Source organism: Rhipicephalus microplus, chromosome 7 (genome assembly GCF_043290135.1).
Source record: "Rhipicephalus microplus isolate Deutch F79 chromosome 7, USDA_Rmic, whole genome shotgun sequence".
Lineage (NCBI taxonomy): Eukaryota > Metazoa > Arthropoda > Arachnida > Ixodida > Ixodidae > Rhipicephalus > Rhipicephalus microplus.
The window spans coordinates 172,415,747-172,425,746 of record NC_134706.1 but is presented as its reverse complement, the minus strand read 5'-3'; the positions used below and the strand labels follow the sequence as shown (position 1 = coordinate 172,425,746).

Sequence of the window (10,000 nt, the reverse complement as noted above, 5' to 3'; positions counted from 1 at the left end):
CAAGGGAAGACCCAAGGCCGCAATGTGCGTTCAAAGAATCAGTGCTCAGTGTGTCCTGCAATTCACACCAAGTCTCGCAGCTGGCTGCGTTCTTCATCGACCCGAGAACCGAGTGATCCACCGCTTAGAGTCGTGAAAAAGTGTTTGTTCAATTCCGTACAGTCAAAACCAAACGTTTCTGGCACTCGGCCAAACAGTGGCCAAGAAGGGCGCTTTTCAGCGCACGCTTGGACTCCAAAACTCTGCCGCGCCTTTTTCGGCTGCCGCAAGTCGAGCAAACGGTGTGTTTCGGACGGCGTTTCGCTTCCGCTACTTGCGAGTGCTTTCGTGGTCCACCCCTCTATAAATACTCGGGAGGCGTCGAAGCCGGTCCTCCAAGCCGGACCCGTAGGTATCGTTGTGTGCTCGCTCTCATTGGCCCGCCTAACCAGAAAATGCCTGCGGTACACCCATTTGGATAAGAGTGCACGCAGATGCGGGCCTCGACGGCTACACATTTCCTCGGGCGGCCGCCTCCCGGCCTCCGTGGAGCGCGGGATTCGCGGTCCCATCGACAAGCCTCTCCCGTTTTTACCGTGGCGTCGCGGTTCACCACGGCGGGCGGGTCGGTCTCCTCCGCATAAAAAGGGGGACCCCCGCTTTTTGTTCCACGAAATCGCACAAGCTTTTTTCGCATCCACGGTTTGCCACCGCACACCAAAATGCCGATCCGGCTGCCTACTTTAGCCAACAGGTGGAGCCAGGCGCGCCGTACTTGCGCGGCACTTCCCACGTCCACCGAAGTCGGTGCCAAGGACCACTTTCGGCGCCGGAGCCGCGTACGAGCCTACTCGAGGCGGAAGAACGAAGCCAGCAAGGGCCTGGCCGCAAGTGCGTTCAATTGTCGGGACGTCCAAGTCCCTCGTTCTTCCGTGCTTCCTCTTTCGGCAAGTCGTTGCGGCACCTTCCCAAAGCGCGCAGACCCGCTAATCGCGACGAGCGCGACGTGGCCGTGCCGCCTTTCCCTCGGCAGCAAGCAAAACGCCTGGCAACGTCGACGCTCCCCTAACCGCGATCTCGCACCGTGTTTCGTGTGGCGAATTCAAAAGCCGGCCGGCGCTGCTGCAACCATTACGGTCGGTACGCATACGCCGCGGAGGGCGGGACGGTCATCGCAGCGTGCGGTTCCTCCATCGAGTACTGCGCACCTCGGCCGTCGCATCGCCGTGCCATGACCGGCCGCGCGTCAACGCGAACCGGTGCCAGCGAGATCCCTCGCCTGCAAGAACCGACCGGCAGCCTCCGTCACCCGAGGACGCGGAGGCGCTTGCCGCGGACGGCGGGACGGTATGCACTGGTGCACAGCGGACCCGTCACATCGCCAGTTCTTTGACCTACCGCCGACGCTTGTGCCGTTCCTCTCGTACTTGGCAGTCGCCGCGCGATTGTCGGGTCTCGTTCTTGCACGCTCGAACGGTCGGGAGGGCACTCGGCTGGCGTTTCGGGAACGCGCAGCCTTGCCTTCTACCGACGTAACCACGACTCGCCGTTCGCGCTCCGCCGCTCCTGTTTACAGTACTAGGCGGTCCCGCAGCGGTCGGGTCGCGCATTTCGAGCGCTTCGAGCCACGGTGCAGTGGCGGGTCGAAAGCCGACCTATGAGTGCGTTGCGCCGTTTGTACCCGCGTCCGCCACCTGGCCGACCGTCCAAGGTCGCGGTGTTGGCGTCCGCTGGGCGCAACAATTTGTCACGGGGTGCCGCTCCACATTCAGGCAGCCCCGTGGGGAAAAGCCGACCCCGCGTCCAAACGGGGTCAGCGGCAGAAAGTGTCGGGCGCAGACGCAGCTGAGGCGCTCACCCTTCACGATCCGTTAATGATCCTTCCGCAGGTTCACCTACGGAAACCTTGTTACGACTTTTACTTCCTCTAAATGATCAAGTTTGGTCATCTTTCCAACAGACCGGCGCAACCGAAAGGCCGCGCCGGACATCCGTCCGAAGACCTCACTAAATCATTCAATCGATAGTAGCGACGGGCGGTGTGTACAAAGGGCAGGGACGTAATCAACGCGAGCTTATGACTCGCGCTTACTGGGAATTCCTCGTTCAAGGGGAACAATTGCAAGCCCCTATCCCAATCACGAAAGAAGTTCCACGGGTTACCCAGTCTTTTCAGACAGGGATAAAGACACGCTGCTTCCTTCAGTGTAGCGCGCGTGCGGCCCCGGACATCTAAGGGCATCACAGACCTGTTATTGCTCCGTTTCGTGCAGCTAGGAGCCGCTTGTCCCTCTAAGAAGGTTGTAAGGTGCTGGGAACCCCGCACCTATTTAATAGGCTAGAGTCTCGTTCGTTATCGGAATTAACCAGACAAATCGCTCCACCAACTAAGAACGGCCATGCACCACCATCCACCGAATCAAGAAAGAGCTCTCAATCTGTCAATCCTCCCAGTGTCCGGGCCGGGTAAGTTTTCCCGTGTTGAGTCAAATTAAGCCGCAGGCTCCACTCCTGGTGGTGCCCTTCCGTCAATTCCTTTAAGTTTCAGCTTTGCAACCATACTTCCCCCGGAACCCAAATACTTTGGTTTCCCGGAAGCTGCCCGCCGAGTCATTTGAGTAACTCAGGCGGATCGCTGGTTGGCATCGTTTATGGTCAGAACTAGGGCGGTATCTGATCGCCTTCGAACCTCTGACTTTCGTTCTTGATCAATGAAAACATTCTTGGCAAATGCTTTCGCAGTACTTCGTCTGGCGACGGTCCAAGAATTTCACCTCTAGCGCCGCAATACGAATGCCCCCGTCCGTCCCTCTTAATCATTACCTCGTATTCCAAAAACCAACAGAACAGAAACGAGGTCTTGTTCTATTATTCCATGCAAGTTTATTCAGGCGACTCGCCTGCGTTGAGCACTCTAATTTTTTCAAAGTAAAAGCACCGGCCATCTCGAGGCACACAATGAAGTGCACCAAGAAAGAACCGGCATGATGTTCAGTCCGAGCCGTCGCATCGGGTAGATGCACTACTCGTCTGGAACTGAGATCCAACTACGAGCTTTTTAACCGCAGCAGCTTTAGTATACGCTATTGGAGCTGGAATTACCGCGGCTGCTGGCACCAGACTTGCCCTCCAATTGATCCTCGTTAAAGGATTTAGAATGTACTCATTTCAATTACGGGGCCTCAAAAGAGTCCCGTATTGTTATTTTTCGTCACTACCTCCCCGTGCCGGGAGTGGGTAATTTGCGCGCCTGCTGCCTTCCTTGGATGTGGTAGCCGTTTCTCAGGCTCCCTCTCCGGAATCCAACCCTGATTCTCCGTTACCCGTAACAACCATGGTAAGCAAGTAACCTACCATCGAAAGTTGATAAGGCAGACACTTGAAAGAAACGTCGCCGGCTCGTGGCCATGCGATCAGCACAAAGTTATCCAGAGTCACCACACAATACGGGCCGAAACCCGATCGATCTTGGTCTAATAAAAGCACTCCAGGCTCACTGCATGTATTAGCTCTAGAATTGCCACACTTATCCAAGTAGGAAGAAACGATCTAAGGAACCATAACTGATTTAATGAGCCATTCACGGTTTCGCCTTATTTCGGCATGTACTTAGACATGCATGGCTTAATCTTTGAGACAAGCATATGATTACTGGCAGGATCAACCAGGTAATCGTTCGACTGCGCGTCCGTCCTCGCCTTCGGCGGGCCGGACGCAGTCTGTGTGCGGCGGAGGCCACCTTCAGGCGCCCCAACACGCTTATTTTGCACTCCGAGATGACGGCGTTCGAGCTCGCTACGGCACAACCTTCCCGAAGGACGAGTGGGAGCCGTGCGGCAAGAAGCACGTTCATGCTCGCTTTTTTTCGTTGCATCGACTCGGTCGCGCCGTGCGGGTTGCCCAAGCCCGCTGCACTGTCGGTGGACCGGCCGGAACTAGCAACGGAGCCGAGACTGCAAAGCCGCCAGACGACGGGTCACGCCCGCGTCTTCGGCGCTTTCGCATCTGAATCGCCCGACGACGACACGGAACACACCTCGATATCGTGGTAAAACGGCACCGTCCGACAACCAGCCCCTAACGCATCAAGCGGATGAGGCTGCAGACGACTGCCGTGGATTCACCTGGAGCAGACCCGAGGACACGCTTGACGAGGCCGAAGCCCGCCGCATATCAGACACCAGGTCGCTTTCGCGTACGCCGCTCACGAGAACCCCCACATAATAGCAGCGATAAGTACCCAGACCTCCTTGGGCACTAATACGAGCGTACTCGAGAAAATTTCACCGCGGGTGTGCCCCGAAACGTGTGGCACGTTGAGCGTGCCACAAGTCTACGTCGCTCTCAAACCCGCCGAGGTCGTAGAATTTGCGACCCTACTCACGAAATTCCCACCGAGGATACGGCCGCAAACGTACCGCACCTTGGGTAGGCCACGAGTTTGTGCAACACTACGCTGGCGGCACAGCACCGAGGTCGTGCGCGCACGCACGGGAAAATTCCGCCGCGGTTTCTGCCGAAAACGTGAGGCACCACGACTCTCCGCAAGTTCGCGTCGACTGCGAAAGACCGAAGTCGTGAACGACGTGTCCGCTACTCGCCGCCGACACGCTGGACACCAAACGTACAACGACTCGACGGCGTCGTAGGGGCCCACGACGCGGTTTTCCTTAACGACGTCTCGGCGTGGCACCGACAGGTTAGAACGGCCGACCAACGTTCCCTGTCCGCCGTTCGGCTCAGTCGAAGGGCTCGGCGACTTCGGCAACTCTGCGAAGCCGCACGGTGACGCACGCCATGTCCCCATTTTTTTTTTCTTTCTGCGTCTGCCGGGGTGCCCCGATAATAGCAGCGATAAGCACCCAGACCGCCGTGGGTCGCTCGCCCCGGCTGACGTGGTTTTTCGTACTCCTGCGGCGGTCGCCGTCAAGCACGTCCAAATACGCTACTTTCGTGGGCGCATTCACGCTCTTTCGCTTCGCCGGAGTGCCAGCACTCACTCTGCCAAAAACGGCGAACATCCGAGCGGCGGTTCCCACTTTTGCGTCGGCGTCGCAAACCCCGCCCCGGCAGACGAGGTTTGCCGTACTCGTGCGACGCTGGCCGGCGGGCACGACGAAAGACGCCGATATCGTGCGCGAATTGGCGCACCTTGGCTTCACCGGAGTGCCGCCACTGACTCCTCCAAAAACGGCGAAGATCCGAGCGGCGCTTCCCACTTTCGCATCGGCGTCCCGAACTCCGCCCCGGCTGACGCGGTTTACCGTACTCGTGCGACGGTCGCCGGCGAGCACGTGGAAAGACGCCGATATCGTGCCCGAATCGGCTCCGTTCGGCTTCGCCGGAGTGCCAGCACTGGCTCGGCGAAAGACGACGAACATCCGAGCGACGGTTCTCACTATTGCGTACGCGTCGCAAACCCTGCCCCGGCAGACGCACTTTGCCGTACTCGTGCAACGGTCGCCGGCGAGCACGTAGAAAGACGCCGATATCGTGCCGGAATCGGCCCCGTTTGGCTTCGCCGGAGTGCCAGCACTCACTCGGCCACAAACGGCGAACATCCGAGCGGCGGTTCCCACTTAGCCGTCGGCGTCCCGAACTCCGCCCCAGCAGACGCGGTTGCCGAGCTCGTGCGACTAGCGACCGCGAAGCCGTCTCGCGACGCCGCTTTCGTGCGCGGCTCCCACTGCGACCTGAGTCACCCGAGGTCGACGAGCAAAAAAGAATGTCGAAAAAAATTTTTTTTTTGCGTCTGCCGGGGTGCCCCTATAATAGCAGCGATAAGCACCCAGACCGCCATGGGTCGCTCGCCCCGGCTGACGTGGTTTTTCGTTTTCCTGCGGCGGTCGTCGTCAAGCACGTCCAAACACGCCACTTTCGTGGGCGCATTCGCGCTCTTTCGCGTCGCCGGAGTGCCAGCACTCACTCTGCCAAAAACGGCCAACATCCGAGCGGCGGTTCCCACTTTTGCGTCGGCGTCGTAAACCCCGCCCCGGCAGGCGCGGTTTGCCGTACTCGTGCGGCGGTGGCCGGCGGGCACGTCGAAAGACACCGATATCGTGCGCGAGTCGATGCTTCTTGGTCTCGCAGGAGGGCCGCCACTCACTCCTGCAAAAACGGCGAAGATCCGAGCGGCGCTTCCCACTTTTTCGTCGGCGTCGCAAACCTCGCCCCGGCAGACGCGCTTTGCCGTACTCGTGCGACGGTCCCCGGCGAGCACGTCGAAATACGCCGATATCGTGCCCGAATCGGCCCCGTTTCGCTTCGCCGGAGTGCCAGCACTCGCTCGGCCAAAGACGACGAACATCTGAGCGACGGTTCCCACTATTGCGTACGCGTCGCAAACCCCGCCCCGGCAGACGCCGTTTGCCGTACTCGTGCGGCGGTGGCCGGCGGGCACGTCGAAAGACGCCGATATCGTGCACGAATTGGCGCTCCTTGGCTTCACCGGAGTGCCAGCACTCACTCGGCCAAAAACGGCGAACATCCGAGCAGCGGTACCCACTTAGCCGTCGGCATCTCGAACTCCGCGCCGGCTGACGCGGTTGCCGAGCTCGTGCGACTAGCGACCGCGAACGCGTCTCGCGACGCCACTTTCGTGCGCGGCTCCCATTGCGACCTGGGTTACCCGAGCTCGACCAGCAAAAAAGAAGGTCGAAAAAAAAATTTTTTTTTCTGCGTCTGCCGGGGTGCCCCTATAATAGCAGCGATAAGCACCCAGACCGCCGTGGGTCGCTCGCCCCGGCTGACGTGGTTTTTCGTATTCGTGCAGCGGCCGCCGTCAAGCACGTCCAAATACGCCACTTTCGTGGGCGCATTCGCGCTCTTTCGCGTCGCCGGAGTGCCAGCACTCACTCTGCCAAAAACGGCCAACATCCGAGCGGCGGTTCCCACTTTTGCGTCGGCGTCGTAAACCCCGCCCCGGCAGGCGCGGTTTGCCCTACTCGTGCGACGGTCGCCGGCGAGCGCGTCGAAAGACGCCGATATCGTGCGCTAATTGGCGCTCCTTGGCTTCGCCGGAGTGCCAGCACTCACTCGGCCAAAAACGGCGAACATCCGAGCAGCGTTTCCCACTTTCGCATCGGCGTCCCGAAGCCCGCCCCGGCAGACGCGGTTTGCCCTACTCGAGCGACGGTCGCCGGCGATCACGTCGAAAGGCGCCGAATTCGTGCACGAATCGATGCTTCTTGGTCTCGCAGGAGGGCCGCCACTCACTCCTGCAAAAACGGCGAAGATCCGAGTTGCGCTTCCCACTTTTTCGTCGGCGTCCCGAACTACGCCCCGGCTGACGCGGTTTACCGTACTCGTGCGACGGTCGCCGGCGGGCACTTCAAAATACGCCGATTTCGTGGGCGCATTCAAGCTGTTTCGCTTCCCCGGAGTGCCAACACTCACTCTGCCGAAAGCGGCGATCATCCGAGCGGCGGTTCCCACTTTTGCGTCGGCTTCGCAAACGGCGCCCCGGCAGACGCGCTCGTGCGACGTACTCGTGCGACGGTCGCCGGCGAGCACGTCGAAAGACGCCGATATCGTGCTCGAATCGACCCCGTTTCGCTTCGCCGGAGTGCTGCCAGTCACGGCGCAGAAAACGGCGAACAAGTGTTTTTTTTTCCTAGAATTTGTGTTATAGAAGGCACCTTGATATCGGACGATAATTTTCAACTTTATCACGCGCACCGATTTTCGTGTAGAGGTTTGCAAGTTTATGGGAATTTCTCCACTTGGAATAATGCGATTTAGTAGTACTACGAGAACTTCATGGATGTACTCAAGGGTACGGGGCAAGTCAGTTACGTCAACACCTGCAGATTTTTTACACTTCCAACTGAAAATTGTTGGTTGTGAGTCCTCGTGTGATATTAAAGGCCGATTCGCTAACACATAGAACAAAGAAAGAAAGGAAGAAAAAACGCCCGCGCTCGCTCAAGAAACCTGGGTTCGCAACAAGTGGCAACAACAAGCAACCGAGCGAGTGCGCCAAAACCCGTGGCGGCCAAACAAACGCGAAGTCCCAACCGCGTCAGCCGGGGCGGCACGGGACAGGAAAAATCACTTCAGCCGGGGCGGCGGGGCACCGAATAAACCTCGTCACCTCGTCGCAGGATAAAAGAGGAAACAAAAAGTCTAAACAGCGTCTGCTGGAGCGAATGCGTAATAAAACAACAACAACAAAAAAAAAACACCCGCGCTCAAGAAGTCTGCAATCATCACAAAAGGCGACTGTGACCGAGCAGCGTCAGCCGGGGCCGTGCGGAAACGGAAAAACCGCGACTACCGGGGCGTCGAGGCACCGAAAAATCCACTTCAGCCGCGGCGAAAAAAAAAAACAAAAAGAAAGACGGAAAAACGCAGAGCCTAAACTGCGGCTTAAGTTCGGGTCTCACACAACAGGATACAAACACTGTGCGGAGAACGTGAGGATCGGCGAGTGAGAGCGTGAAAACTGGGAAAACAAGAAAAAAGCGCAATGTTCCAACCGCGTCAACTCGGACGGTGAGGCATCGAAAAAACCGCGTCAGCCGGGGCGAGCGAAAAGAAAAAACCACGTTAGCCGGGGCGAAAAAAAAAACGCGTCTGCAGGGGCGAGCCCGGGTGCGGCACCACCGGGAAAACTGTGGCAAACAGACATGGCGATCGAGTGAGTGGGCCGCCAGCCGGGGTCAGCCAAAAAGTGCAAAGTCCGAACTGCATCAGCCGGGGCGACGCAAAAACCGCGTCAGCCGGGGCGGCGCAAAAACCGCGTCTGCCGGGGCGGCACGAAACCGCGTCAGACGGGGCGGCGCGAAAACTGCGTCAGCCGGGGCGGCGCGAAAACCTCGTCAGCCGGGGCGAGCGAAAGGGGGGGGGAACCACGTCTGCCGGGGCGAAGGAAAAAAAAAACGCGTCTGCCGGGGCGAGCCCGGGTGCGGCACCACCGGGAAAACTGTGGCAAACAGACATGGCGATCGAGTGAGTGGGCCGCCAGCCAGGCACAGCCGAAAAGTGCAAAGTCCGAACCGTGTCAGCCGGGGCGACGCAAAAACCGCGTCAGCCGGGGCGGCGGGAAAACCGCGTCAGCCGGGGCGGCACGAAACCGCGTCAGCCGGGGCGGCGCGAAAACTGCGTCAGCCGGGGCGGCGCGAAAACCTCGTCAGCCGGGGCGAGCGAAAAAGGGGGGGGGAACCACGTCTGCCGGGGCGAAAGCAAAAAAAACGCGTCTGCCGGGGCGAGCCCGGGTGCGGCACCACCGGGAAAACTGTGGCAAACAGACATGGCGATCGAGTGAGTGGGCCGCCAGCCAGGCTCAGCCCAAAAAGTGCTAAGTCCGAACTGCGTCAGCCGGGGCAGCAAAAACCGCGTCAGCCGGGGCGGCGCAAAAACCGCGTCTGCCGGGGCGGCACGAAACCGCGTCAGCCGGGGCGGCGCGAAACTGCGTCAGCCGGGGCGAGCCCGGGTGCGGCACTACCGGGAAAACTGTGGCAAACAGACATGGCGATCGAGTGAGTGGGCCGCCAGCCAGGCTCAGCCAAAAAGTGCTAAGTCCGAACTGCGTCAGCCGGGGCGGCAAAAACCGCGTCAGCCGGGGCGGCGCAAAAAACCGCGTCTGCCGGGGCGGCACGAAACCGCGTCAGCCGGGGCGGCGCGAAAACTGCGTCAGCCGGGGCGAAAGAAAAAAAAACGCGTCTGCCGGGGCGAGCCCGGGTGCGGCACCACCGGGAAAACTGTGGCAAACAGACATGGCGATCGAGTGAGTGGGCCGCCAGCCAGGCACAGCCGAAAAGTGCTAAGTCCGAACTGCGTCAGCTGGGGCGGCAAAAACCGCGTCAGCCGCGGCGGCGCAAAAACCGCGTCTGCCGGGGCGGCACGAAACCGCGTCAGCCGGGGCGGCGCGAAAACTGCGTCAGCCGGGGCGAGCCCGGGTGCGGCACCACCGGGAAAACTGTGGCAAACAGACATGGCGATCGAGTGAGTGGGCCGCCAGCCAGGCTCAGCCCAAAAAGTGCTAAGTCCGAACTGCGTCAGCCGGGGCAGCAAAAACCGC

The 10,000-nt window shown here is 59.8% G+C and overlaps 2 non-coding genes across 2 annotated transcripts in view; both read right to left on the bottom strand.

The window, feature by feature from the left end:
• Positions 1-132, bottom strand: part of LOC142767931 (5.8S ribosomal RNA) — a 153-nt gene extending 21 nt beyond the window's left edge. Inside the window, exon 1 of the ribosomal RNA XR_012885146.1 lies at positions 1-132. This exon is cut by the window's left edge and continues 21 nt beyond it. This is a non-coding gene — a ribosomal RNA (5.8S ribosomal RNA).
• A 1,719-nt stretch (positions 133-1,851) lies between these two features.
• On the bottom strand, positions 1,852-3,650 carry LOC142768014 (small subunit ribosomal RNA). The gene has a single exon (XR_012885220.1). It is a non-coding gene; the product is annotated as a small subunit ribosomal RNA (ribosomal RNA).
• Positions 3,651-10,000: the final 6,350 nt, after the last annotated feature.